This window comes from Pistacia vera, unplaced genomic scaffold (assembly GCF_008641045.1).
Source record: "Pistacia vera cultivar Batoury unplaced genomic scaffold, PisVer_v2 Contig338, whole genome shotgun sequence".
In the NCBI taxonomy this organism is placed as follows: Eukaryota; Viridiplantae; Streptophyta; class Magnoliopsida; order Sapindales; family Anacardiaceae; genus Pistacia; species Pistacia vera.
This window is the reverse complement of record NW_022196155.1, coordinates 200,480-228,135: the sequence shown is the minus strand read 5'-3', so window position 1 is coordinate 228,135 and position 27,656 is coordinate 200,480. Positions and strand designations below refer to the sequence as shown.

Here is a 27,656-nt window from a genome sequence, read left to right as displayed (position 1 = left end):
CAATTAGAAGATTGATTGAAAAGATTTGGAAGATAATTGATTGTTGCAACGAGAAACCTCTGCAATTCAGTGGAAGAGCGACAAGAAAGATTTTGGGCGAAAGAGAGGAAATGTTCTCGTTTTGGGCAGAAGAACAAGGCTCCGTTTGGTTCACATATTGATTTCCCTAAAAAAGTCAACTTTTTTCACCTCTTTAAAATATAATTCTAAATTATTTAATTCATTTAAACCCCCTAAATTTGTTAATTACTATAAAAAAACCCCTAAAAAAATTTTAAAACTTGATAAAAACACCTAGCAACCGAAATTTACTAGATTCGACCACCACCCACTGCCGGAATCTGGTATAATGACGCACTACTGGTTGAATCTGACCGATAATACGTCGATTTAGCCTTTTCAGCCAGATCCATGTTGGATCTGGCCGAAAAAGACCAAATCTACGGCCAAAGATCTTATCGTCAATAGCTCTGGCTGTTGTTAATGACCAAATACGACCAAATATGGCCTTCAATGGCCAGATCTAACCGCAGATCTGGCAGGAAAAGGTCATATCGGCGCACCAGCTGGCAAGATCGAGTTAGTCATACACCGAAACGGCAACTCCGGCCACTCTTCGGCGGTGGTGGCCAGCTATCCGTATTTATAAGTAGATTGGGTATTTTGTTAATTTGAATATTTTAGGGGTATTTATGTTAATTTTAAAATTCACATCGTAATACCCACCCAATTTAACTTTTCAAAAGATTATTATAAAAACTACCAATAATAAACCAACGAGCCTGAGTTTTTGGGCGCCGCAATTTTGGGTAGAAGAAATGGGTTATTCTAATAGTTTATAACCTAGCTTGTTAATGAAAAAATGGGTGGGAGAATTTGCCTTGGTGAAAATTTTGAGGTGGGAAAATTTGTTTTATTTTATTATTTCTTTTCCATTTTTAGAACCGGGTTTGAGGTTTTGATTTTCTTCAATTTTAGATTTATAATCTTTTCGATTTAAATTGCTTTTTTTATTTTAACGAAAAAATGTTTACTTTTTAATTTTTTTTAATAAAATCGAAAATTCGGTTTTCTCTATTTCTATGGACCAAAAGCAAATCGATTTCCCCGATAACTAGAAAACCACTTTGGTTCCTAGTTTGGTTTGGTTTCTACATTAAATAAGTTCATAAAGGAGATAAGTCAACTCAAACAAGAAAGAGGAAAAAGCCACAGTAAAAGAGAAGAGTAAACCGACTTTAGTATCAAATGAAACATTACAGTAACAAGAAGGCAATGGAAAAATAATGCAAAAACAAAAACACACTTTCAGAAAAACTTATCCCAGATATACCAATTCACAAGTTATCAAACAAAAAATCAAGTATTTGAAATCAACGCACATCATTTAGGAAATTTGGGGAAATAGGTAGGGATTTGCGTGGAGAAGAGATTTGGAATTTGGGGAAATTTACCTAAATAGTTGGACGAATGCTGACTCGCTGTCTAGCTCATAGAGAGAGATTTCTCTTCTTGTTGCTTCTGGGTTCTTGTGAATGGTTTGAGGTTGGTTCTAAGGCTGGTCTGGAACCCTTCCCTTCAATAGGAGCTTCAGTTTAAGTAGTCGATGGTATCGAAACTGAAATTGTAGGATCTATTGTAGACGTAGGAGCTTGTCTCGTCCGCTACTCTCTCTCTTATGATCGATGTTGGTTATAATTTGCTTTTTTACATTATATAGGCTCGCTCTAGTTTGCTATTCTTGTGATTTCGAATGCTAGCTGGTGGGGGATTTGCGTGGAGAAGACAAGAGCCAAGTAAGGTAATGAGATTGGGAATTTGGGGAAATAGCTAGGGATTTGCGTGGAGAAGAGATTGAGAATTTGGGGAAAGGTTGCTTTATATAGGTTAGGGTTTTTTGTAAATAACTTTAAAAAGTAAGGCTTTTAATTAGTTGTTTAATTTTTAAATATAATTATATTTTGCAAACAAATCAATTTGTAACTAAATATTTAGTTAGGAAAACATTAGTCATAGTTGCTTATAATTGAAGTCTGCCGGGTACACGCTAATTTGGGGGGAACATGAATTTTTCAACTAAAATTGGCAACTAAACCGAATTGAGTTGCTGTATATAATTTTTTGCAGCTATTGTTAATATGAACACAAACATTGGTTGCTAAAAATACCTTGGGACCCTTGTAATTATTGTCCAAATATGGGATATTTTGGTAATTTCATTTTTCTGTAACTAATCATAATAGTTACTAATAAATTCATAATTATTCGCAACTAATTTAGCTACTATGGGATAGTCGCAAAAAATTGTTTTTCGTAACCAAAATGTAGATGCAAAATATAATATTTTAGATGCAACTTGTCAAATTATGGAGGAAAAAATCGCTCGCTAAAAATTGCAACTAAATTTATTAATCACTAAAGCAACATGTTCTGCGACTAATAAAATAGTCGCAGAACAGTAACTTTAGATGTCAAAAGTTGGAACATGTGGACCCCGAAATTTTAATCCTCTTTGGCTGACTAATCACAATTTAATTGGTAAATGTAGCTTTTCTGCAACTAATTCTGGTTAGTTGCTAAAAAATTGGTTGCAAAATGTAGTTTTTCTTGTAGTGGTACCGTCAATAGAAAAAACTTAAAGTTCGGTACATTTAATATAAATAATTGATAGTTTAGTATCTTTAATAGGAAAAAAAAAAAATAGTGTGATACCTTTAATAGGAAAAAAGTGATAGTTCGATACCTTCTAATGTAATGAAGCATTTTTTTTTTTAAAACTACTGATTTTACCAAAAAAAAAAAAAAAAATACAAATTGTACGAACTAGAGAAGTAACCCTATCCCTGATAGTCCAAAAATGATATCTTTAGAATATTCTGGATCATTCATGAACATTACAACAACTACAAGATTAAAACATTTACAAGTTAGTGTAGTGTAGTGGCTACAAACTGGGATTCTACATTGTCTCCCTTTCTTTACACTAAAGCATGGACAATTTACTTAATGGCTTCCAAATGATAAAATGGATGAGTAAATTTTCAAAATCTGGATTCACACTATTTCAAAACAAAAGCAAAAATGATAAAACAAACATAAAGTAGATCTTTTTATTTGCGTATAAAAGTTATACAGTGGCTTGAATTCTAGTTTTGAAAATGCCTCTTATTAATACAAATAAAATTATTCAGTAGCATGCAAGTTCTGATGTGCATGATTGAAGACAATTTCAGAAATTACACAGGCCATATCAGTATTTGTGAAGTCGATAAGTAGGAATAGCCACAAGATGATTTGCTCTAGGAGTTACAAGACCAAATTCCTCAGTCATGTCCAATTCACTTGGCAACATCCCATTTGGAAGCTCCCAGTCAAAGCAATGCAGAAGTTGTGCTACCACAAGTTTCATAAATGTGAGTGCCAATTGCATTCCAGGGCAGCTTCTGCGGCCAGAACCAAATGGGAGAAGCTGGAAGTGGTGGCCACGAAGATCAATATTACTCCCAATAAACCTTTTCGGGAAAAACTTTTCAGGAACAGTCCATGGTTCAGGGTCTCTTCCGATTGCCTATGCATTTACAAAAATGTGCGAATTTTTTGATATGTGAAAGCTGTTTACTGTGCAATCTTTCAGTGATTCATGAGGGATTAATAGAGGTCCTACAGGATGGAGTCTCAAGGTTTTTTTCACTACCATGTCTGAGGATTCCAAGTTCATCAAATCTGATTCTTCTACCATCCTGTCTAGTCCCAAGACATTTTCCAACTCTTTTTGTACTTTCTCCATAATCTCATGATGTTTGAAAAGTTCTAAAAGTATCCACTCAATAGCTGCAGCTGAACTGTCCTCCGTAGCTACAAGCATGTCCTGATCATATATATTCATTTCAAGAAGAAGAAAATAATCTTTAATAGAAATTCAAAAACATATAAAAGTAATTGGAAACTAAAGAAATTTTAGTACTTTAAATTTAACAAATGGATTCCAAGTCTAACAATTCTCGGATTGCTTACCAAGAGCATGGCCTTGACGTGCTGTCGCTCAATCTTGTATTCGGTTTCTTCTGATCCCAAGAAGCTCAACATGACATCAACAAAGTCCTTACTCCTTTGTTCTATTTTCATCCTTGGAATCAACATGCTCATTAATAACCCTTTCCAAGAAGTCATCAAACACCTTGGAAACCGCCTTCATTCGCTTGGTCAACCCCTGCAGATCAAGTGAAGCAATTTGAGAATGTAATCACCCAAGTTAGGAATGGCCACCAATTTTGTACCCTCGTGAATCAGAGTGTTGAATCCTCTCTCATCAAGCTCGACATCCGCATATTTCGTCCCAAACACCATTCTACAAGTCAGATCTGAACTGAGAGATGAGACCTTGTCACTTAACTGCAACACCGGCAACAGCAGCCTCTTTTATGTGCTCAATCAAGAGATCAAGCTCTTCTTTTCATATGGCCCTGAAAGAACTATTCTTAGCACTGGTAAGAAATTGCAGCGTACAAATCTTGTGCATGGCTTGCCAATAAGATCCATAAGATGAAGAGGACAAGCCACTACAAGAAAAACTACATTCTGCAAAGAATTTTTTGACAACCGACCAGAATTAGTTACATAAAGGCTACATTCACCAACTAAATTACTATTGGTCGGGCAAAGATGATTAAAATTTTGGGGTTCACATGTTCTAACTTTTGGCATCTAAAGTAAATTTTCTACGACTATTTTGCTAGTTACAAAACAGGTTGCTTTAGTGATTAATAAATTTAATTGTCATTTTTAGTGGGTGGTTTTTCCCTTCATAATTTGACAATTTACATCTAAAATATTATATTTTGCATACATTTTTTGTTACAGAAAACAATTTTTTGCAACTAACCCTTTGTAACTAAATTAGTTGTCAATAATTAGGAATTTATTAGTAACTATTATGATTAGTTATAAAATAATGAAATTACCAAAATATCCCATATTTGGACAATAATCACCAGGGGCCCAAGATATTTTTAGCAACAAATGTTTGTGTTCATATTAACAATAGTTGCAAAAAGTTATATACAGCAATTAAATTTGGTTTAGTTGTCAATTTAAGTTGAAAAATTCATGTTCCCCCAAATTATTTGTTCCTGCCAGACCTAAAATATAGACAACTAAGACTAATTCTTTTGTGACTAAATATTTAGTTCCAAATTTACTTGTTTGCCAAATATAATTACATTTAAAAATTAAACAACTAAATAAAAGCATTACTTTTTTAAGTTATTTACAAAAAACCTAACCTATGTAAAGCAAGCCTTTTTTTCCCAATCCCTAATCTCTTCTCCACGCATCTTCATTGGAAACCCTAGCTATTTCTCCAAATTTCCCAAATGCAGAAACTTACCTCATCTCTTCTTGACGCATCTTCATCTTAATCCGTATTTCCCGAATTTCCCAAATGCAGAACCTCACCTCATCTCTTCTCCATGCATCTTCATCTTTCAATTGATCTTCTTGGCTTCCTTTATTCATCCAATATGAGGCAGTCCCTTTCCTCCTGTAAGTATATATTTTGGTTCTTTGGTTCTCTCACATGATAACATTGAATCTGATTTCAAATATTGAGAAACTGATGTATTTTCATGTATTGACATTGCATTTTGACATAATAATTAGTTCTCAATGATACTTGAATTTTGTTTGATAACTTGTGAATTGGTGCCATTATTATAGGCATCATTGCTTTGTTGACTCAAAGGTTTTATTGGCATCTTAGACTTTAATTTCCTTGTTATGGATTTGGGATTCTCTGCAAGACTTAACCCAAAACTGAGAAAAAACACTTCATTTCGTATTTTGGCCACTGCCTCCTGTCAAAACACAAAACCCAGCCCTCTCCTTTCTGTTCTATTCCTCTTTATTAGGGTTTCTGCTTGTTAAAAAGAGAAGCCTTGGGAAAAGTGGCACTGTTGTTTTCAACAAATGGCTTTCTCTTCTTTCCTTAGATCTACGCCCACCATTTCTCTTTCACGCGCCACCGACTTCTCTTCTTCCTCCTCCGATCGTCTCAAGGTCCGATCGCCATCCTCTGTTTTTGCCTTGGTTTTTTAGAAGCTCGTTTGGTTGTTGTTGACTGAACTGAGCTTGGAATCTCAGTTGCTTCTTTTATTTATTTGGGTGCTTATGGAATTAAAAATAGAAGTTTATTACATTTAATATATTTGGAAATATATTTATATATTAAGCTTATCTGAGTTTAGGTAACTGGCTTCTCTGTAACATTACCAGTACGGACAACATTGTACGGCCAGTTTGTTTCATAACAGTTCTGTTTTCAATTTCAGTAATGTCACCGGAAAGTGTTCGAATAATTTTCTTTCTCTTTTTAAATCGTGTTATTTTGTTTTAAGTATTGATTTTGGATGATCTTTTTTATTTATTTGTTTATTTTTTAAAATTTAAGAAGCTGTTTTAAAAGTTTGCTTCTGCATTCTAATAACATATTTATATAATGCAATTTTCACAGGGTTCGTGTGTTGGGTTTAATCTCAACACTTCAAGCATTTTTGGTTCTTTGGTCGCGAGCGGGTCTTCTTCTTTACAGTTGAGTGACCTAGTAATTAATATTCGGTGATGCATTTGTTTGTTTCGTTCTTGTTTTGTTGTTAATAGTGGGACTCTTTTGTGTTAAATTATGCGGGAGATATGTTGCCAAGAGTATTCAACCCATCAAAGCCACTGCTACAGAGTTGCCACCCACAGTTCAAAGTAAGAATAAAAGGATTTCATTTAGTGATTCATAAGTTGGAAACTAGTTTAATAGTGTGCTGATCTGTTTTGTTTTGTTAAAAACTCGGAGTAGTGGGAGCACAAAGATTGGAATCAATGGTATGTTTTACTCTGATTGGAACTATGCTTTGTTTTGCTTATTTTGACTTTGAAGGGATTAGCCTTGCGAAAGTAGCTGAAGAGTTGTGTTCATCTCTAACTAAATATTACAAGGAGCTACAAAAGGTTTAGGAGCTTAGTTTTTTATGTGTTTTAACAGATGGTATTTGAGTTCTTATGGCGTATTTGTTAGACTGATAATTTGTTATGCTGTAATGAAGAGTTCATTAGTTGCTCATCTCTCTAGCGTTTTAAATACTGGAAATCTCAATATTTACGATTGCATATATTCTTATTCATTTCAGACAAAGGCTTTTTACTTAAGAATTGTGATATGATAACTCACTTTTTGCTAAACTTTTGCAGGTTTTGGTCGCATTGGAAAACTAGTTTTGAGAGTAGCAACCTCCAGGGATGATATTGACATGGTAGCAGTAAATGATCCTTTTGTTGATGCCAAGTACATGGTAAGGATGCACAATTAGTTGCGCTTTGTCGCACTTTTATTTGTTAAGTTCTCTTTGGTTGGTGGATGTTTAACCATTAAATAATGATTCATATAGTTATTTTATGTGCAATTTTTTATTGAAAGTTTCTGTGGTAATATAAGTGTGTTTGGTTGAGTCTTCTTTTGCTTCGTGATTATGTTTGGTAGTATAAAATTTTTCTTCCCTGATAAATGTTTGCTCATCTTTCAAGTCAAATATTTACCATGGTAATGATTTGTTAGACTTCTTCAAATTATGGAAAGGAGTTGTTGTTGCTCATTTTTTTTTTTCTCTTCTCATGTAGGCTTACATGTTTAAGTATGATTCCACTCATGGAGTTTTTAAGGGAACCCTCAAGGTTGTGGATGAATCCACTTTGCAAATAAATGGGAAGTAGATTAAATTTTTCTGCAAAAGGTAGGGCCTCAGAGATCAAATTAAGATTTATATACTAGTGTGGTTTTATTGCAAACATAAGTAATTGATTCTACTTAAGGTCTAACATTTAACTCTCCACCTAGGGACCCGGCTGAGATCCCTTGGGGCGATTATGGGGCTGAGGATATTGTTGAATCTTCTGGGGTCTTCACAGGTCTTCACAACAATTGACAAGGCTTCAGCTCACATAAAGGTTAGTTCTGAGTTTTTTGACACTATTTTTTTTAGTTCATTGCTATCTTTTTACCTCATACATTTATGTAGAAATTTATGATGTTGGTTAACTAAAATTACACTGCAAACACTGGTAAAGTTATGATATTGGTAAACTTGTGTAGAAATTTAATTTAGGTAGGCTGAATTTGAAGGGATTGAATTTGATGAGGTGACAATGGCAAGAGTTGAAACTGAGGGACAATAGTGTGGTGAAGGAAGGGATTGTACCATTTGAGAGATTTCTATGTTTAAGGTGTTTGAAGGATCAATATCTAAGATTGAAATTGTTGTTGGTTGTCCTCGAGATAAACTGTTATGAGAAAGTGTTTGGTTGAAATTGGTGAGTTGGTGCTGACTATTGTAATGTTATTAGATTGACTCTAAGAAGTAGTTGCTACAATTTGATCTTTAGATGTTGATTTTGTAGTAGGGTAAGTCGTATGTAACTTGAAATCAGTAACAGTGGAAGGATTTTTTGGAGTCAGTGGTGAAGGAACAGCATGCTGAACAACGTTGAATGGTAAAGATGAAGTTGTATGCAATGTATTAGATGAACAATCAAAAGTACAGAAATTGGGACCAGAATCAGACCTTGAATTGAAACCAAGATTATTGGCAAAAGGAAATTCATGTTCATTAAACTTAGACACTAGGTGAGATGACTATTTTGCCATCAGATTTCAAACATTTATAGCCTTTATGAACAAGGATGTATTCTAACAAAACACATTTGGCTGAATGAAAGTAGAAATTTAACTTAGTTTAAAATTTTAAACTAGGGAATTGAACTTTAGATTGATAATCTGTGAGATACTTGCTTTTCTACTCCATCAATTTGATTTTGGTTTGGTGCTGCAGTACGTTCTGTGAACTTTGAGGAGTAGTCTTTTTTTTTTGTTGCTATTTCATAAGTTTTTGTCGCATATTGTATACCCCAGAATAATTATAATTTATTTGTAATTATTTAGTTTCTTGCTTGACTTATTGAATATGCATTGAATTGATGGTAGGAAAAAATGATACATTCGTGCAACAATGCTTGAAGGAGCAGAAGCAGAGTTAAGACGCATAGTGCAACAACAAGAAAATAAGATTAAACAGTTGGAGGAGTAGCTCATCTTATTTGATAAAAAAAAACAGAAAATAAAAATGCTTGAAGAACAACATTTTCAAATGTTGGAGATGCTGAAACAAAAAACAATTATTTTGTTGATGTTGAATATATAATATTAAAAAATAATGCTCTTAAATGTTAACCAATTAACTATTAAATTATTAGTTGTAGAAATAATACAGTAGCAAAGACTGATAAATAATATCTTAATAAAATAATTAGTTTCCAAAACTCATATACGATCGGTTACTATATTATTTAGATGCAAAAAATTGATTTTAATGACTAAACATTAGTTACAAAATGTAAGAAACCAAATTAGGTATATACATTTCCCCACTAAAAACGAAATACTTTTACCACTAATTATTTTTTCACAAAAAAACACATTCTGTAACTAATTTTTTAGTAGCGAAAAGAAATTCATCATATTTGGATTTTACATTCAACATTTAAAATTATTAGAACTAATCACTAAATTTTTGTCATTAAAAGATATATTCGTCCACTAATAAAATAGTCACAAAATTTTTTTATGAAATTATCCTTACACCTTTAGCGTCTAGTTTTTGTGGCATTCGCGACAAATTATTAGTCACTAAAAGGCATATTTTGTAACTAATTGATTAGTCGTGATATAATTTTACCAAATTACTCTTACATATTTAGCGTCTAAGTGGGGGACTATTTCAATTAGTAATTAGCGACTAATTTTATAGTCGCCAAAAAAATTTTCCGCATCTAACCAACTTTTTAATGCCCATACTTTCTGCGATAGAGATTTTGCAATTACGTGACGACTACAAAATTTAGACGCACAAGACATTTAGCGTCTAAATTTTACTATCAGTGCCTAATTTTGCTAGACGCGGAAAGCCATTTTTCTTGTAGTTTGCCCATAAGCTGTGTGTTTTGCAGCTTCAACAGGAGGCCTGCTGGCAAAAACAAGGTCTCGAGTTTTTAGGAACTGCTCAACAGCGTGAGTGATGAAACAACAATAGTAGGAATCGAGCCTGAACGTAAGAACATGATGGAGCCATATTTTTTGGCAAGTTCAATAAAATCTTTATGAGGAAACTTTCCCAACGAATGAAGGCTTCCAAAAATTGGGAACCCTCTCGGACCTGGAGGTAGTCTCTTAGTTTTTGAGTCTTTTTTCCAGAGAAATGCTTGGAGGAAGAAGACAAGAGCTACAAGTGCAAGTGAAGTCCATGTCCAAGACATGATGGTGAGATTGTTTTGGTCACTTCTAGTTGTGAAGACAATATAACAAATACTCCTTTAAGAGGAGGAACTGTTACCAAACAAATATTTATCCTTAACTCTGAGAGAATATTTAGGAAAAACGGAGGAGTATCTTTATAGCAAGATAAAAGCACCTGCAAATTTTTACTACTTAGCGGAACCTAAACAATGTTTATTTTATTATTTTGTTTTTGTTTTTCAACCACCTGAAGTAGAAATTTAGCAATAAAACTACACTTACAATTTTTTCATAAAACCTTTTTATACAATCATGATGTGATAGTTGGTGATTGTTTCAGCTAGCATTAGACAAATGGGACTGACGCCATATTTCTCGATCTCTCCTAATTCACGCCATTTCTCTCAATCTCTCTTAATTTCACGCCATCTCTCTGAGACTCTCACAAAGCCATCTCTCTCACGCTCATTTGGCCAAGACCCTGTCAAGATCCTCACCAAGCAATCTCTTCTTCAAGTCCTCACAATACATCAACACCACTGTTTCCATATACACATCCACGTCATCGCACTCGCTTATCTCTACTGTATGCAAAATCTCTCTGTTTTCTTTATCTTTTCTCGCCAATTTGTCGGCAAAAAACCTGCTATTTTCAGCCAAAATTTTCTTGTGCACATCCATTCACACTCTAAACCCATCTTTACCAACCACTGTGAGCCTTACATCACCTGGTCCCAGCTTAACATAACTCAAACCATTACCAGGGGCGGGCCTTTAGGATTTTTAAAGTTTGATAAAAGTCTAAAGATTCTTGCGCTCGAATAGATGTTTGTCCATAATTTAAATTATAAAAAAAAAAAAAATTGACACCTGTCCATATTATATGGGTAGGCGTCCATTTTCAATGAGAACAAAACTTGTCAATTATTTATTTAAAATGAGTGGGTAACTTGAATGCTCCTACTATGCCCACTACACTTTAAAAAAATGCTTAGAAAATAAACATATTGCTATGACTCCCAAACAATGGACGCCCATCCAAAGGCAAGCCTTTTTGTCCATAATCAACCAACATTGAAGATGGGGCATCAAATGTGCTCCTGCTATGCCCAGTACACTTTAAAAAAAAAATGCTTAGAAAATAAAACTCCCAAAAAGTGAACACCCGTCTAGAGTCAAAGGCTTGGCCTTCCATTAAAAATTATAGATGGTGAATTGGTGATGGACACGTTTTCCATTATTTTATTTTAAAAATTTTATGGACAGGAGTCTATTGTTATTTTCATAGACGTTTGTCAATTTGTGATGAACAGTCGTTCATCAAATATGGACGGACATCTATAATTATTGGACGACCGTTCATTCACAAAAGACGAGTATTGTCTCTAACGTGGTTACATCTAATTGGATGTCACGTACGTCGGTTCAGTATAAATTATCGGTGTCTATAACATTATTCTTTTTTCATTGATGAACAATCAATGATAAATACTTTTCTAGAATGTCGTGTAAATTGAGTGGACCTAACATGCCCCCCTTAAACTATTCGTGAAATAGTTATTTTTAATTGTCATATGCATAAAAAATAATTTTACCCAATAAACTTTTTTTTTTAACTCTTTTTAATAGGGTCTTGAAAGACTAGTTGAAGCGCATATAAACTGACCCTGACACCCTCTAATATCAAAAACGAAAAAATATCTTTGACCACAAGCTGCACATGCCCCCCTTAAACTATTCGTGGAATAGTTATTTTTAATTGTCATATGCATAAAAAATAATTTTATCCAATAAACTTTTTTTTTTAACTCTTTTTAATAGGGTCTTGAAAGACTAGTTGAAGCGCATATAAACTGACCCAAACACCTTTTAATATCAAAAATGAAAAATATCTTTGACCACAAGCTGCTTTATTAAAATTCTTACTTTTCTTCTTAGGAATTAGTTGTGTGATTAACACTTTGACAGCTAAATATTTTGTCTTTTAACTACTTAAAGTTGACACAACCAATAATGTTATGGAGTCAAGCACATGTTTATTTCATTTGATGAATAATAATACGTAATAAACAAATATAATTGAAATTATATTTATGGCAGTTTGTGGTTGAGAAATATTAATTTATGGAATGCTCTTCTAGAATGTTGCGTAAAATAAATGGCCCCCCTGAGATTTAAAAATTCAATAAAAACCCTTGCTACAATTAATTCTCTTAAGTTTCTTTCTTAACCTTTTTAGAATATTATGGATTCTTAACTTTTAATTATTTAATCTAAATTAAAATACATTTTTTTTTTATTTCATTAAATTTCTATCAACTTATATGTATATTTTTAGAAAAATTCTAAAAATTTTATATTTCATAAAAAATAAAGTCAATGAGCTTCAATATAACTCTCTATAACCATGATTAGTTTTTCATTATACATTTGAAATTTTCATTTTTTAGTATAAGAATTCTAGTATGATATTTTATAGTATTTATAAAGAAATAATTGGTTTTATATAACGTTTTAAAAATATTAAATTTTTTATAATGCTTCCTCTCCCTTCAATTATGTACATATAAGAGTTCAAAGTGTGAATAATATGTAATCAATTTATGGTGATGAAAGACTTCAAAGTTGTAACTAAAGTGTGATTAATGTTTTTTATTTATAAAGATCTTTTTATGATTTAAGTTTTTCATCTGATAAGTAAAGCTTTGAGATATCCTCACACCAAAAGCTTTATTAAAAGCATAAGATTAAAAAATTAACTATAACATAACCAATCTTATTGGTAATATATATCCGAATTTTGTTTGTTAGCATTTGCTAATGGTAATAAATTATTGATTACCACCGGTAAACGAGTTAATAACATTTAAAAGAATATTGACATTAACAAAAGTGTTTAAAAATATATGATGATCTTATTGGTGATAATAATTAAATTAATTTAAAAATTAAAGTTATAAATATTCCATATTTCATTCCTCAATTGCCATTCTCTTATATTTTTCTTTCTAAATTTCTTTGATAACTCTATCATTCCTATTTTTTCTCCTATGCTTAATTTCAGTTGCCATTTTCGTTCTTGATAAAATTGCTTTCTTAAACTCTAGTATTTTTATTCAATTAGAGTTCAACTTCCATGAGAACTAATATCAATTATCATGGGATGAATGTTATTTAAAACTTATTACTGGGACTTGGAAAGAAATTTAGTGGGGCTTAAATTACAATACTCTTAGTTTTATTATGGAGATGTTTGATTTGTTGTGTGTGATTTTTCCACCAAGCTCAGGCTACCATGAGGATATAGCTCGACCCCGGAACAATCCGACTCCACCAGTTGTCCAACCCAGCTCAAGCTCATCAACACATAGCTTAACCCAGCATAAGCTAATCGTGAACAACCCGAATGATCATTTAATCAATTCCCAGATATTGCAAGAATGACCAAATCAACATCAATCTCTGCGCGATCATAACGCCCAATCGCGAGAATATCATAATTGCAATTCAGATCAATTGTAATCCCTTTATTTTCGTTATTTCCTTTGTACAAACCTTGTATATAAACCCCAACAAATGATGAAAAAGGGGTTACAACTTGGACACATAATTCTCATTGTAAGCTCTCCCAACAAATACAAAAAACAGTGGATGTAAGCTCAAAAGTTTGTCTCGCCGAACCACTTTAAAAAACCACATTATCATTTATTTTATTGCACTTAATATTTATCTATTGCTAGTTACTTGTAATCACGCGTACATACATTCTAGTTCCATCAAGGTCGATCAGAATTCTCTGGTTGGTGCAGATTTATATATCAACATTTTGGCACTAGAATGAGAGCCTCCTACAACATCACAGTAATTCCTACGAACAATCACGATAATCTGCCCAATCTAAGCCCATAATGGTGCACACCAGATCAAAGACTACTACCAAAATCCTTGAGAATGTGGAAATCACCCATCAGGAGGTACAACAGGACACCGCCTGGCACCGACCACCCGTGCTACCAACTCAACCTGTTGCGAATAACCAGGGGATAGGAACGTCGAAACCTGAAAACGGCTAGCTAGTGGAAATGATTAGAATGATGGTTGCATAGGTGGTGCAACAAAACATGGCAGAGCTGAGGAATCAGCAACCACCTGCCCAGAATCTTAACCAGCCATGCTTCACCAGTGCCACCCTAACAGGTATGAATTCTATAAGCGGCCAGTCTGGTTTATCGGCACTAAGAGGTGGCTAATACCCCTGACATCGCAAGCTACACTCCGCTCATGAGCTCGAGTCCCGAGGGTAAACTAACACCAGGAGGTGGCTAGGGAAATAACCACTAGGGGAGAGTGAAGACAATGGTCATCCCCGAGACGTTCGACGATATCCCCAGCGTCAACGTTCCAATATTAAGTCATGTCTAAGACAAGATCGATCCTCATCAACTCGCGAGAGGAGCCATGTGTACCAACCTGGCAATGACCGACGTTCTGGTTATAACAGATGTCGCAAGTAACGAATCGACGAGCATGATAACACTTATCAGCCTAGCCATCATGACTCAAATTTGCACATCAATGCGCACAATAAAGTAGCTTTGCAAGCTACAGATTTGAGAGATCATTTGCTCAAAGTGAGGCTAAACAGAGCCAACCAAGGCAACCATAACGAAGACTTAGATCATGTATAGAGAATACTCGACAATCTGAAAGCCCGCCAGAATGGCATGACCGAGGAAATAGTAAGTTCCCCATTTACCTAAGAAGTTCACTAGAACCCATTTCCGTAAGGTTCAGGGTGCTAGAAAGTAAGTTCGACAAGAGAGGGGACTCAAGAGACCACCTCGATAATTTCAACAACCTGATAGATCTGCAATAGGCCTCCGATTTGGCGAAGTACAGGTGCTTCGCAGTTATACTAGTAGGGGATGCCAAGAGGTGGTATAAGTCTCACTGTATTTGCAACAATTTCAAGCGAGGAGACAATTCACAATGCCGTTTAGCTACTTGAGCAACATTCATTAGAAAAGAGACAAAACATTAACCTTGTACTTGACAAGGTTCCAAAAGAAGCAGGCAAGGTTGCATATGCACTTGAGGAGTCCATCCAAACTTTACTGATTATAAGGACTATACCAAACATGAAGCTATGGAAAGAGCTCCAAAGTGAAGATCATGTAAGCCTGACCAAGTTCTACTAGACAGCCGCAAAACTCCAATGGGTAGAAAGCTCGCGGGAAGCATTGCTACAAGTTCAGAGTGGTAGGCCCCGGACAAGTGATGAGATCACCCATTGGATAAGCGCGGGGACTAGGACCACAATAACAGGGATCGTAACAAGTTTTAGAAAAGACAAAAAAAAAAAAAAAAAAAAAAAGATAACTAATACGCAGAATACAGCCCCCTCATTTAACACATCACTTATATCTATGAAGTCTCCTATGAGATGAAGAGATTGCTCACTCTAAAAAGAATGAGGGGGCTCCAAGCAAAAGAGATCGACAAAAGTATTGTTGATACGATCAAGATGTCAGGCACAACACAAACGAGTGCCGAGCTTTGAAGGGTCTCATTGAAAACCTAATAAGAAGGGGCCACTTAAAGGAATTCGTTAAGACGACACCAGCTTGTGAAAATCCAAGCAAGCAAAACACCAGATCTTGAACCAAGTCCAAAACCAAGCCCAAAATCAGGTCTAGTAAGCCTTACCAAAGCCAACAACGAGGTATGGGTTGGCATGATCCATAGAGGGGCCCGATACAGCAAGAAGCTCAAGGCGTGCTCATGAACAATATGCTCGTGAGGCAAGGACAGACTTGGTTCCTCGGATAATAAGTTGTGAATAGAAGTTGCCCAAACGGCCTAGACAAGAGAGCGAGGTAGTAGGGTTCATGATCAAGGAATATGAAGAATCCCTTCGCCACAATCATGACATGATTGTAATCATAACTAGAATCAATAATGCCTAAGTACAAAAGGTAATGGTCGACAATGGGAGCGCAATGAACATCATTTTCCTGGGAGCTTTCCGAGGAATAAGGTTCACATAAAGGGATTTGAGGGTGTGCCCTTTGCCGTCTATGGATTTACCAAGGATAGCCTAGTTCCTAAGGGGACGATTGACCTCCCTGTGACTTTGGGGATGGAGCCCAAGATTAGGTCGGTGATGACCAAATTTTTAGTGGTAAACTGCCCTAGCTCATACAATGTTATCCTCGGAAGGCCGATCATGGATGACTTGACACAGTCACATCGGTCCACTACCAGGCAATGAGGTTTCTGACTCCCGAGGGGTCGCAATGATAAGGAGCTTCAAAAAAGAACTCGAGAATGTTACAATAGGGCCATATACATGGCACAAAAGTGGTCACTCTTGAGAACAATGGTTATAGCAGAATCCAAGCCAAACTCCAGACCATTTGAGGATACAATAAATCCTTGCATCTATATAGAAGAACCAACAGCAGGGCCGATAGAAGAGTTATGAGAAATAAGTGTCAGTGAGAAAGATCCAACTCACATACTAAAGCTCGATAACAGTCTGAACGGAGAAATAGTTGATAATTTGGTAGGGTTCCTGTAGAAAAACCTTAACATGTTTGCATGGGTGCATGCGGATATGGTGGGGATCAACCCCGAGGTAATGTGCCACAAGTTGAATCTTGACCCTGAGGCTCAGCCCATAAGACAAAAGAAAAGATCTATGGACGGAGTGCGCTCACAAGTGCTCAAAGATGAAGTTGACAAACTCTTGAAAATTAACTTCATAGATAAGTCAAATACCTGGATTGGCTCGCCAACCCGGTCCTAGTCAAAAAGTCAAACAACAAGCGGGTGGACTTGCATCGACTTCACAAATCTGAACAAAGCCTGTCCTAAAGACAACTTTCCACTACCACGGATCGACCAACTAGTAGATGCGACGGCTGAAAATGCTCTACTTAACTTTATGGATATGTACTCAGGATATAATCAAATCTCGATGTACCAACCCAATGAAGAGCATACCGCCTTTATTGCTTACCGTGGAATTTATTGTTATAGGGTTATGTTGTTTGGACTCAAGAATGCTGGGGCGACCTACCAGCGCTTGGTGAACAAGATGTTCGCCAACCAAATCGGCAAGATTATGGAGGTGTACATCGACAACATGCTTGTCAAGTCAAAGGTCGTAGAAAGCCACATTGAGCATTTGGGGGAAATGTTTCACATCCTTAGAAAATATCAAATGAAGCTCAACCCCTTAAAGTGTGCTTTTGGGGTAAGCTCAAGGAAATTCTTGGGTTTCCTCATGAAACAACGGAGTGTAGAAGCCAACCTAGTGAAGATTCAAGCTCTGCTCAATATGAAAAGCCCAACCAGCGTAAAACAGGTACAAAGCTTGATAGGGCATGTGGCTGCACTTAACAAATTTGTTTCTTGAGCCACAAACAGATGCTTACCACTTTTTGAGACCCTGAAAGGAAAGAAAGGTTTCAAGTGGATAGAGTAGTGTGAGAGAGCCTTCCAAGAGCTGAAGAAAAATCTAGGACAACCGCCTTTGTTGTCAAAGCCCATCTAGGGTGAGTCATTGTTATTGTACTTATCGATATCAAAGTCTACTGTCAATGCGATGGTAGAATGCGAGGAAAGAGAAGTGCAATGGCCAGTATACTATGTAAGCAAAAGATTGCTCAACATGGAAATGAGGTACCCTGAGATGGGGAAGCTTGTCCTCACCTTGTCATTGTTACTAGGAAGCTGCGATCTTATTTCCAAGCACACTCCATTCACGTGCTGACCAACTTCCTTTTGAAAAAGATAATGCAAAAGCTCGAGGCATCAGGTAGTTTAATCCAGTGGAAAATAGAGATGAGTCAGCACGACATCAAGTATATCTCGAGGACAGCGATCAAAGGTCAAGCCTTGGCAGATTTCATATCTGAATTTTCCTATCAGCCAGAAGATGTGTCAAGCCTGACAGGGGCAAGCACCTCAGGAGAAATCGAGCAACAAAAGTAAAAGCTCGACGACTTATAGCAATGGACTTTATATGTAGATGGCTCCTCGAATGAGAAAAGAGCAAGAGCGGGGCTCTTGCCCGAAAGTTTAAAGGAAACCTGATCAGAGCTACGGTAAGATTTGGGTTCGTCGTTTCCAACAATAAGGTTAAGTATGAAGCACTGCTCTTAGGGGTTAGCCTCGCCAAGGAAATAGGGGCAGAATCCATTAAGGTTTACAGTGACTCACAACCCATGGTCCACCAAATTACCGAGAGTAACAAGTGAAGGAAGATAGGATGTCATTCTACCTACAGCTAGTTGAAGTCGAGCTCAAGTAGTTCAGGTCTTTCACAATTCTCCAGATCCTAAGGGACAAGAACATGCAAGCGGACGTATTAGCCCACTTAGCCTTTACAATGAACCAAGAGAAGGTTGATTCTATGCCAATTAAGTTCTTCCCAAAACCAAGCATCTCCGCTTTATAAGTGTCAATCTTAACAACAAGTTAGAGATATAGTTGGATGAATTCGGTCATTGCCTACCTGAGGGATGGTACACTACCAGAAGAGAGAACTAAAACTAGAACACTCCACACAAAGGCAGCCCGGTACACACTTATCAATGATAAATTGTACAAGCATTGGTTCAACGTATCGCTACTATGGTGTATCGATCATGAAGACGCATACTATGTTCTAAGGGAGATCCATGAAGGGATTTGTGGAAATCGTGCAAGTGGCAAGTCCCTAGCTTACAAAGTACTTTGCTAGGGGTATTGTTGGCCGACGGTTTTCGATGATGTGGTGGACTATATGCGTAGATGTGATAGGTGTCAGAGGTTTGTAGATATTATGTGAGCTCCACCTCAAGAATTGACTACTTTGACAAGCCTTTGGCCATTCGTGATTTTGGGTATTGACTTGATTGGACCCTTGCCTCAAGGAAAAGGGAGTGTTAAGTTCGCAGTGGTCTATGTTGATTTTTACCAAGTGGGCAGAGGCTAAACTCTTGGCTACCATCACATCGAACAAGTTGAAAGATTTTGTCTACCAAAGTATTATTTGTCGATTTGGAGTCCCCCACACTATAATAACCGACAACGGGAAGCAGTTTGATAATGAAGACTTTAGATCTTTTTGCGAAAAACTCGGCATCAAGAAGTGCTTCGTTGCTGTTTACTAGCCTCAAGCTTCTTTTTAATGGTGTGCTTGATGACCTTATTTACGACCTCCACTTGCGAACTACGCATGACTTGGAGCAAAATTCGGGTTCCAAAGTCCGATTAGGATGAGTTAAATGACTCTACAGGAATGAAACAATTATTGCTCGAAAGAGAAACGTTGAAAAATGTTCTTTCATTCACTAAAAGTTTAATTCATTAACTAAAAACGTATCCCAGGATCAAGTAGTGACGACCTCTTTTAGCTCCTCAATCTTAAGCTTGAGTCGCTCGGCCTCAACTTCAGCATTTTGCCGACCTATCATTTCCTAGGTAAGGTCAAGTGAAGTCTACTTGAATTTGGCCTCCCAGCTTGCTCCTACTTTCTAGGCCAAGGAAAGATTATAGTTTAGCTTGTTGTTGGCTCCTTGCTGCTGAGCCAAACTCTAGTTGGCATTTGCTACCTTAGCTTCAGCCTTACCTTGAGCAACCTCACTCGCCTTAAGTTTATCAAGGAATTCCCTTTCTTTGAACCCAAAGGGTGCAACTTCCTCCTTAAGGTGTTCAAGCTTGGCTTGCTTAGCTTCTCTCTCTTTCTCCGTAACCACGGCCCTGGCCAAGGCATCCTCTTTTACAATCTCTGGCAGTATCCATCCCTTGTAAGTTCCCTCCAAGGTTTGGCCACATTCTTCATATAGGAGTCAGCACGCTATGGCAACCTGAAAGCGAAAAGGTGAGAAGCGAGCAAGAAACAAGAGTAAAATTCAAAAAAAGGAAGCGAGCTACCAGTACCTTAGCCACGTAGCTGCAGGTTAAGGTCAATATCTAGGAGGCAACTAAGTCCTTAACAGCCACAAATGTTTGCCGGGTGACACAATCCCTGGCCACCGTAGCCCTAACACCAATATGGTCGGGGAGTTGGTTGATATCAGCCTTGGTCACTTTGCCCATCTCCCTATCCTTTGGCTTGGACGAACCAGGTCTACTCCCCCCTGGAGTAGTTGCTGCACCCATAGGAGCGGGCTTTTTCTTGGCCGTGCTTTTTTTAAGGTCGCCAGCATACATGGCAAACTCTTTGCTCGAGCCCCCATAAGGCTCAATCACCTTCTTCGTCTCTAAGCCATCGTGTTGCTTGGGTGCTTTACCTTTTCTCAAGCCCACAATTGGCTTGGACATCTTCTTCATTGGCCCCTTAAAAGGCCTAGTGGTGCTTTTCTCACCAACCGCCTTATAAGCGATCACGAATTTCTTCACGCTTGGACCCTCTACAAGCTCGCCTCTGGCACGCTTCGTGCCTGTAACATCCGCAGCTGTTTTGTCGTCGGAGCAACCAATACCTTCTAAGCAGCCACTGACACCGCTGTTTTCTTCTTAAGGTGTAAAACCCCTCCCTAGCCAGGTATTTCCTAAGTATCCATTGGCCATTGAGAACCTAGAAAACGCACGCCTAGGAAAGAAGTTTATTTTAAAATCCTATTTAAAGAATAAACTTGTAGTTTATAAACATATTTATATATATGTTTATTAATTTAATTTCTAAACTATAATAAGTTCATTGTATAAGTCAAAAAAATATAGTTTCCTTTCTTGGAGTAAATTATGAAATCCATAGTAATACTTACTAGAACATACACACTTTCACAAAATTTACTAGCAATTTGATTTCCTTTATTAACACAAACATATATACTCCATTTTAACATGGACATATTTACTACATTATGAGATATATACATAATTACTACACTAAATACTAGCAAAACCATTCAAAAGTCATAATTAAAACATCCCCTCATGCTCATAGCGTCCCTTGGAATCCTCTCCCAGCTTCATGCCTTAAACTTTACCTGCAAAACATTTTAAAATATTTCGTGGGTGAGCGCTAATCGCTCAGTAAGGAATATGGCCATTTATAGACTATTAAGGTTCATTATACAAGTATATTACTTAGGACCTTACCTACCTACAAAACATGACCTTCATTCCTTGACATAACAAGTTCATAAAATATATCATACACTTTGGACTTTTCTCATAAACATAAGTCATAACATAACCATACATAATATAACATAGAACATATATGACTTATGAAATATTCATTTACATGGCATGCTTATTTGTTTTGTCTTATACTTGACGGTGTCATTAGTCTTTGTTATCCGATCGGATTCATTTAAACCATTACCTTGTTCTTGGTCGTCACCTCAAAGGACTCATGGTTTCCATAATAATTCTATTCCTCTGATCTTGGTTTATACCTCAAGAGACTCATGGAATTCATTCATTAACATTTTATAAAATTTTCATAAGACAACTAAATAAGCTATATGCATTACCATTATGAATGCAAACATATGGACTAACATCTCCCATGCTCAATCATACTATATTCTCCTACTAAACTTCTTAACTTAATTCATTCAATTTCTCATACAATGCAAGGAATTTCGGTAGTAAGATTATTCAGGGGTTTATTAGAATTAGAAACAAATGGGAATTTTCATTAAGAAGTTGGATGCCATATAGTTCGTCACTTTTCAAGCAATTTTTACCTTATCTTCCAATTAGAATTGGTTCTTGGATAAAACATAAAATTTTAGGTCTGTCTCTAAAATTTTTAACACTTCAAGAATCAACTCAATCGGACTTCCATAACTTCAGTTATGACTGATTCAGTGAAGCATGTACAGTATAAGTCTTAAAAAGCCAAATCCGAATTCTATTCATTTTAACCATGTCACCTTCATTTGCACATCCATATCATTTTCCATTTTATTTTTTGTATAAAAGGCCATAAAAACCTCCCTTTTTACAGAAACAAAAAGTGCCAAAACATCATCAAACTACAAATCTTTTAATTGGCATAATCATCCTCCATATGCACACATACACCAATCAACACACCCATTTAAACAATCCATAATCAAAACATAGCATTACACTCATACTAACATAAATAAATGTAAGTTTCATAAACCCTAGGTATTATCAATTGTAGTCATAAGGGAGATTTTTCCTTACCTTAGTATTCAAAGCACAAAGGCACTCCTCCTTGGCTCCAAAGGTTCACCCTTTCTACCTTACACACATAACCACTTATGAATTTCTCTTTTAACTAAAAGATCAAAACAACTAGGGTTTCAAAACTCACCTTTCACCCTGAAATTGAAGTTCTTTAAGTGTGGATGGTGATCTCCTTTGAAAACCAACTTGAAATCCTATGAAAATTTGAGAATAAAATGCTTGAATTAGTGGCTTTTATGGTGGATTTGAGAGATGAAGAAGAAGATGATGCACTTGGGGTGTAAAAGGCCGACTCCTCTCTCTTAAAACCTTGTAAATATTTATTCCATTGTTACTCTAATGTGACTGGTCAATAAAAGTTAGATATAAGGGTCATTTGGCATAAATTTTTCATATAAGGGCGTTTTGGTCATTTCTACCCCAACATAAAGATTATCACTCATTTAATGCCATTTGACTTCTTTAAAACACTTAAAAATTAAGCAATCCCATTAGGTAAATGACTAAGTTACCCTTGGTGAACTTTTATGGACACTTAAATCATATGGATTTGTATGAAAAGACCATTATACCCTTGGTTACCGTTTACGCCATTTAACCTTATCAATCAACTTTATGACCAGTCTACCCTCATTTCTCTTCAATGACACCACCCCTTACACTTTATAATGGCCACATCTCGAAATACATGTAAATTGACCATTTTACCCTTTCATTCAAAAAAGAAAATTACTTGAAAAGGTAAATTTCATATCTTAGGCATCGGAATAATAACACGGGGTTTACATAAGACTTTTGGGTTTTTTACTCTACATTTCTGCAAGGAAAAGGGGAAATGAGTTAGCCATCAATTTGCACAGGAAATTAAACGTGAGCAAGCAATAACTTACCTTTTTCCAAAAGCGCTAAAAATCTGGCCTCATCCTTGCAAAAGTCGTACACCTTTAGGTGAAGAAGCGTAAGAAACTCGTGGACTTTGTGCAAATTGTCAGGAAGATCATTGAAACGTGACAACCTTTACATGCTCGCCACTAGGAGATAGTTCTACTTGACGTTAACTGTAATAGAAAGTAATTCAGTTAGATAATGAAGCAAAGCTCGAAACTTGTCCTTGCCTACGTAGGCGACCAAAGCCTTACTCGCTTCCAGAGAGAAGACACTACTCGTCCCCGCTTCGTAGAAGAAGAATTGGGAATCCCAATGTGGGACCTTCTTCAGGACATTGACCAACCCATTGAAACGTATTTTCCTCGCCTTGGAAAGGTAGTACGTCTTGCCCTTTTTTGAGCTTGTACAAGTGGACAAACTCTTTGACGAATGATTTGCCTAGCTCAGCGATCATGTACGCAATGTATACCCCGGTAATGATCAAATAAGAATTGGCTGTCAGTTGGAGAGGAACGATGTTGAATCGCTTCAACACTTTATCGATGAAAGGGTGCAGGGGAATGGATACCCTGCACCTGAGGAAAGTCTCGGAAATTGCCACCCATCCGACTGGAGGATTCTTTTGAGCGTGTTCTCCTGGGGCCATCAGATTGAGCTGCGGTGCATAGGTTGCCCTAATGCATTCAAGATCCCTAGGGTGATTGAGGATTGTGGCTCTTTTCGTACCCTGTGAGTTGAGGATAGTGAGGAATGAGCTAGTTGGATCGAAGCACGATCAGACAAGCCCACGATGTCAGGGTCCAAGCTTCTAGCAACAAACTCTTCGGATATCTCGGGGGACACATCCCCTAGTACTGCCAAGTCAACTAGTGAATCGAACATTCAATCTATTGTGCGATTGCTAGACAAGGACACAGTTGTAACTTAACTCTAGGTACCTAAAAAAAGAAGCAAACATGTGTTAGAGCTTGAACAACTCGGCGACCATTCCACATTTGCTTCCATCTTAGGCACCTAAAATAGCTCACGCAACACAACGAAGTCGTGCGACCTACCCAGGACACCAGTACACCATGATTAAACCCCTTTAAAACCCGAGACCGCAAAAAATGCACCTCAAAAACCCTACTAAAATCTTAAAACATCCAATGTGGCCACTACAGCAGCCACCCTTTAGCACAAAAGTCAGAAAAATGAGTAAAAAGGAGAAAGAAGTCTTACCAGAACAAAGAAGAGTGTTGAGAATTCGTAAGAAAGACCATCATGACGACGTAAGAGCAACGACAAAAAAAAGCAAAACGGTGGAAGAACTTTCAAAGTGGTTGCTCTGAATATTCGCCACCTTTTACAATGATTTTACATGGAAGATGAAATGGCAGAGTTCAATCTTGACCATCGACTCACAACTTATCCTAGCCCTTTGTTCATTGAGCGATCTCAACCCTTGGACATGGCCACATGTCGACCATCCACAAAGGTATGAAGAACCATAAAAAATGATAACTTTGATTGCATAACGCCTTAACTTCGTGTGTGAACAGTTGTTGTCACCTACACGAAAGAAACGATCAAGTCATGGCAGCAGAAAACAAAAATTATTTACTACATGGATCGTTCCTTGGAGCCAATATTAGGGCACAAATTTATAGTTTATACATTAAATAAGAATCTACGAAAAATTCAGTCTAGAGTTAAGAAATCATACGCACGTTTGGAGGCTCCTCCAATTTGTCTCTAAACAGATTTCGCTACCGACCCAAGAGTAGGATCGAACCAATGTAGTCTACACGAAGACAACCCCAAGGAAATAAAGAGGGATTTGCTAGATCCTCTTTAGCCTTAAGAACCAAGATGAAATCAAAATAGATTTGATTCAAGCAAAAAGGCAATCTGGCGTGGGAGAAAGGAAAAAAGGGCTAGAATATTTTTACTCTCAATGATTGAATGAATTCCATTTATTAATTCACAAAGTGTTGCACTTATATAGGGCACACTTTGTCCTATTCCATCATGGAATAGGCTTGGGCACCAACCCAAACACCCACTGTATCCAAACAGCCCCTTTTAGATATTTTAATTTTAATCATCATTATCTCAATTAAATTAAATTAATATTATATATTAACATTTAACAATAATGATAATTTATTTAAATATATGCGAACACATATTTAAAAGTAATCTCACTTATTTAATTTTAATATCAAATTAAATAAAGGTTACGATCTCAGCAAATTTAATTACACTGTGAGATTGCCAAAATACCCTTTTTGCCTAAAAGGACGAAAACACCCTTCTTACAAACTGGTTCTTAAATTATCTTCTATGTGTGTGACTCATAGGCTCCTTATCATACCGGTAGTGTGTAGTATCGCAATTAACTTTAATTAATCATCTCACTACACACAGATCAAGATTGGCCCCTAACAAGGCATCATGGCCACCCGATAGATTCGGATTCAGAGAAGCAGCTACCTGTTAACGATATGGTTACCGTACAATTCAATCACTTCATCATCTGTTATCTCAACGAGACCGAAGCATAGAAATAGTGTCAACCTCAGTTACTCTCGATATGTATCTATTCAATTACTGGACCAATGAGTTGAATAGTAATCTGGATAAAGCAACAACTCAATCCCATTATGGCCACAATTTTAGTGTCATTGCCATTTACTGAATTGCGCCGTGAGATAACCTCCCTCATACCCGGGAGTGATGAATCCTCTATCGATCTATCATAGTCTTAATACACTCCTTGATGCAGCCAATCACTACCGTATTGATAGCTCTGAATAGAACTGCGTTGGGCTAGTGTCAAACTACACCAATCGGTGCACAAGGCGCTCCGGTGATCTCAAATCTAAGGATCACATGCACCACCATTCGTTAGAGTATTTATTCCATAGACACTGGGGTTACCATCCATATGGAATGTTCTGGTGGGTCAGTCCAGTAAACTTGCCTACAGCAAGCACTCATGTGTTGCACCAAGTTGTCATTAAACAACCTTGACAAGTGAGATCAGTCACTGCCTTTTGATAAGGTCATTCAACACTATGATAGCCTTACCGTATTGTCTGTGCCCTCACTTCAAAACAATACTAGGGCTACGAACGTTTCTAGAATAACCACCATATGTGCTCATAGGGTTCTCACTATCAAGATTTGAAATACTTGATACCCTCGTCACGATTCTACCATTCTAAGGACATATATCAATACATACAATGATGATTTTCGCGATATAGAATAAAATACCTTTTTATTAATCAATGAACATTATTACAAAATGTCAATTCTACAATAATTGATTGGCTCTAGGGCACCCACTCTAACAAACGTAACTAACAAAGGCTGCCATATTTAATGTGAAACGACCACACAAAAATTACTTTATACCCTGACTTTTTATATTCTAAGTTTTGACAGATGGCACAGGTAATAATGTCCAAGTGTGAAGAACATCAATGAAATGTAAAGTCAACCGTGGAAGTCCAATCAAGCATGCACTCAAAGACTCACTGTTGAAGCCAAGCTTGGCGTTAGATCAAGCGATAGTCTTCGAAGCCCGAAACGAGCATCGAACACTAGAGGGCAGATGTTGTGTGTGGTTTTTCCGCCAAGCTTGGGCCAACACAAGAATATAGCTCGGCCCAAAATGATTTCGGCAACTATGATTAATCGACCTATCATAAGCTCATTGAGTCGTAGCTCAACCTAGCACAAGCTAGTCGCAGATAGTCCCAATAATTAATCAATCAATCCCCAGATTACTTCAGATCCTAGATATCGCGAGAATGACTGGATCAACAGTTATCTTTGCACAAACATAGTGCTCAATCGCAATGATATCAGAATTGTGGTTCAAATCATTTGTAATCCCCTTAATTTCGCTCTTTCCTTTATGTAAATCTTGTATATAAACCCCCCTAAAACGATGAGGAGGGGGATAAAAATTCTTGATTAAAACTACATTGTAAGCTCTCACAGCATATACACAAAACACAGTGGACGTAGGCAGTTAACTTCGCCTAACCACTTTAAAAGTTCTCTTTGTCATTTACTTTCTGGCATTATCATTTACTCATCACTGATTACCCATAATCACGCACACATCAATTCCAATCCTGACAAGGTCGATCGAATCTTGCTGGTTGGTGCAGATTTCTATATCAAAAATTCTCATAGAAGTTGAAGTGATTGGAATAAAGATATTGTGTAAAAGAAATTAGAGAGGAAATAACATGTACGAGGAAAAGCCAATTCATTT

At 36.6% G+C, this 27,656-nt stretch overlaps 1 pseudogene; it reads right to left on the bottom strand.

Moving 5' to 3' along the window:
• Positions 1-3,125: 3,125 nt before the first annotated feature.
• LOC116138135 lies at positions 3,126-10,398 on the bottom strand (annotated as a pseudogene).
• Positions 10,399-27,656: the final 17,258 nt, after the last annotated feature.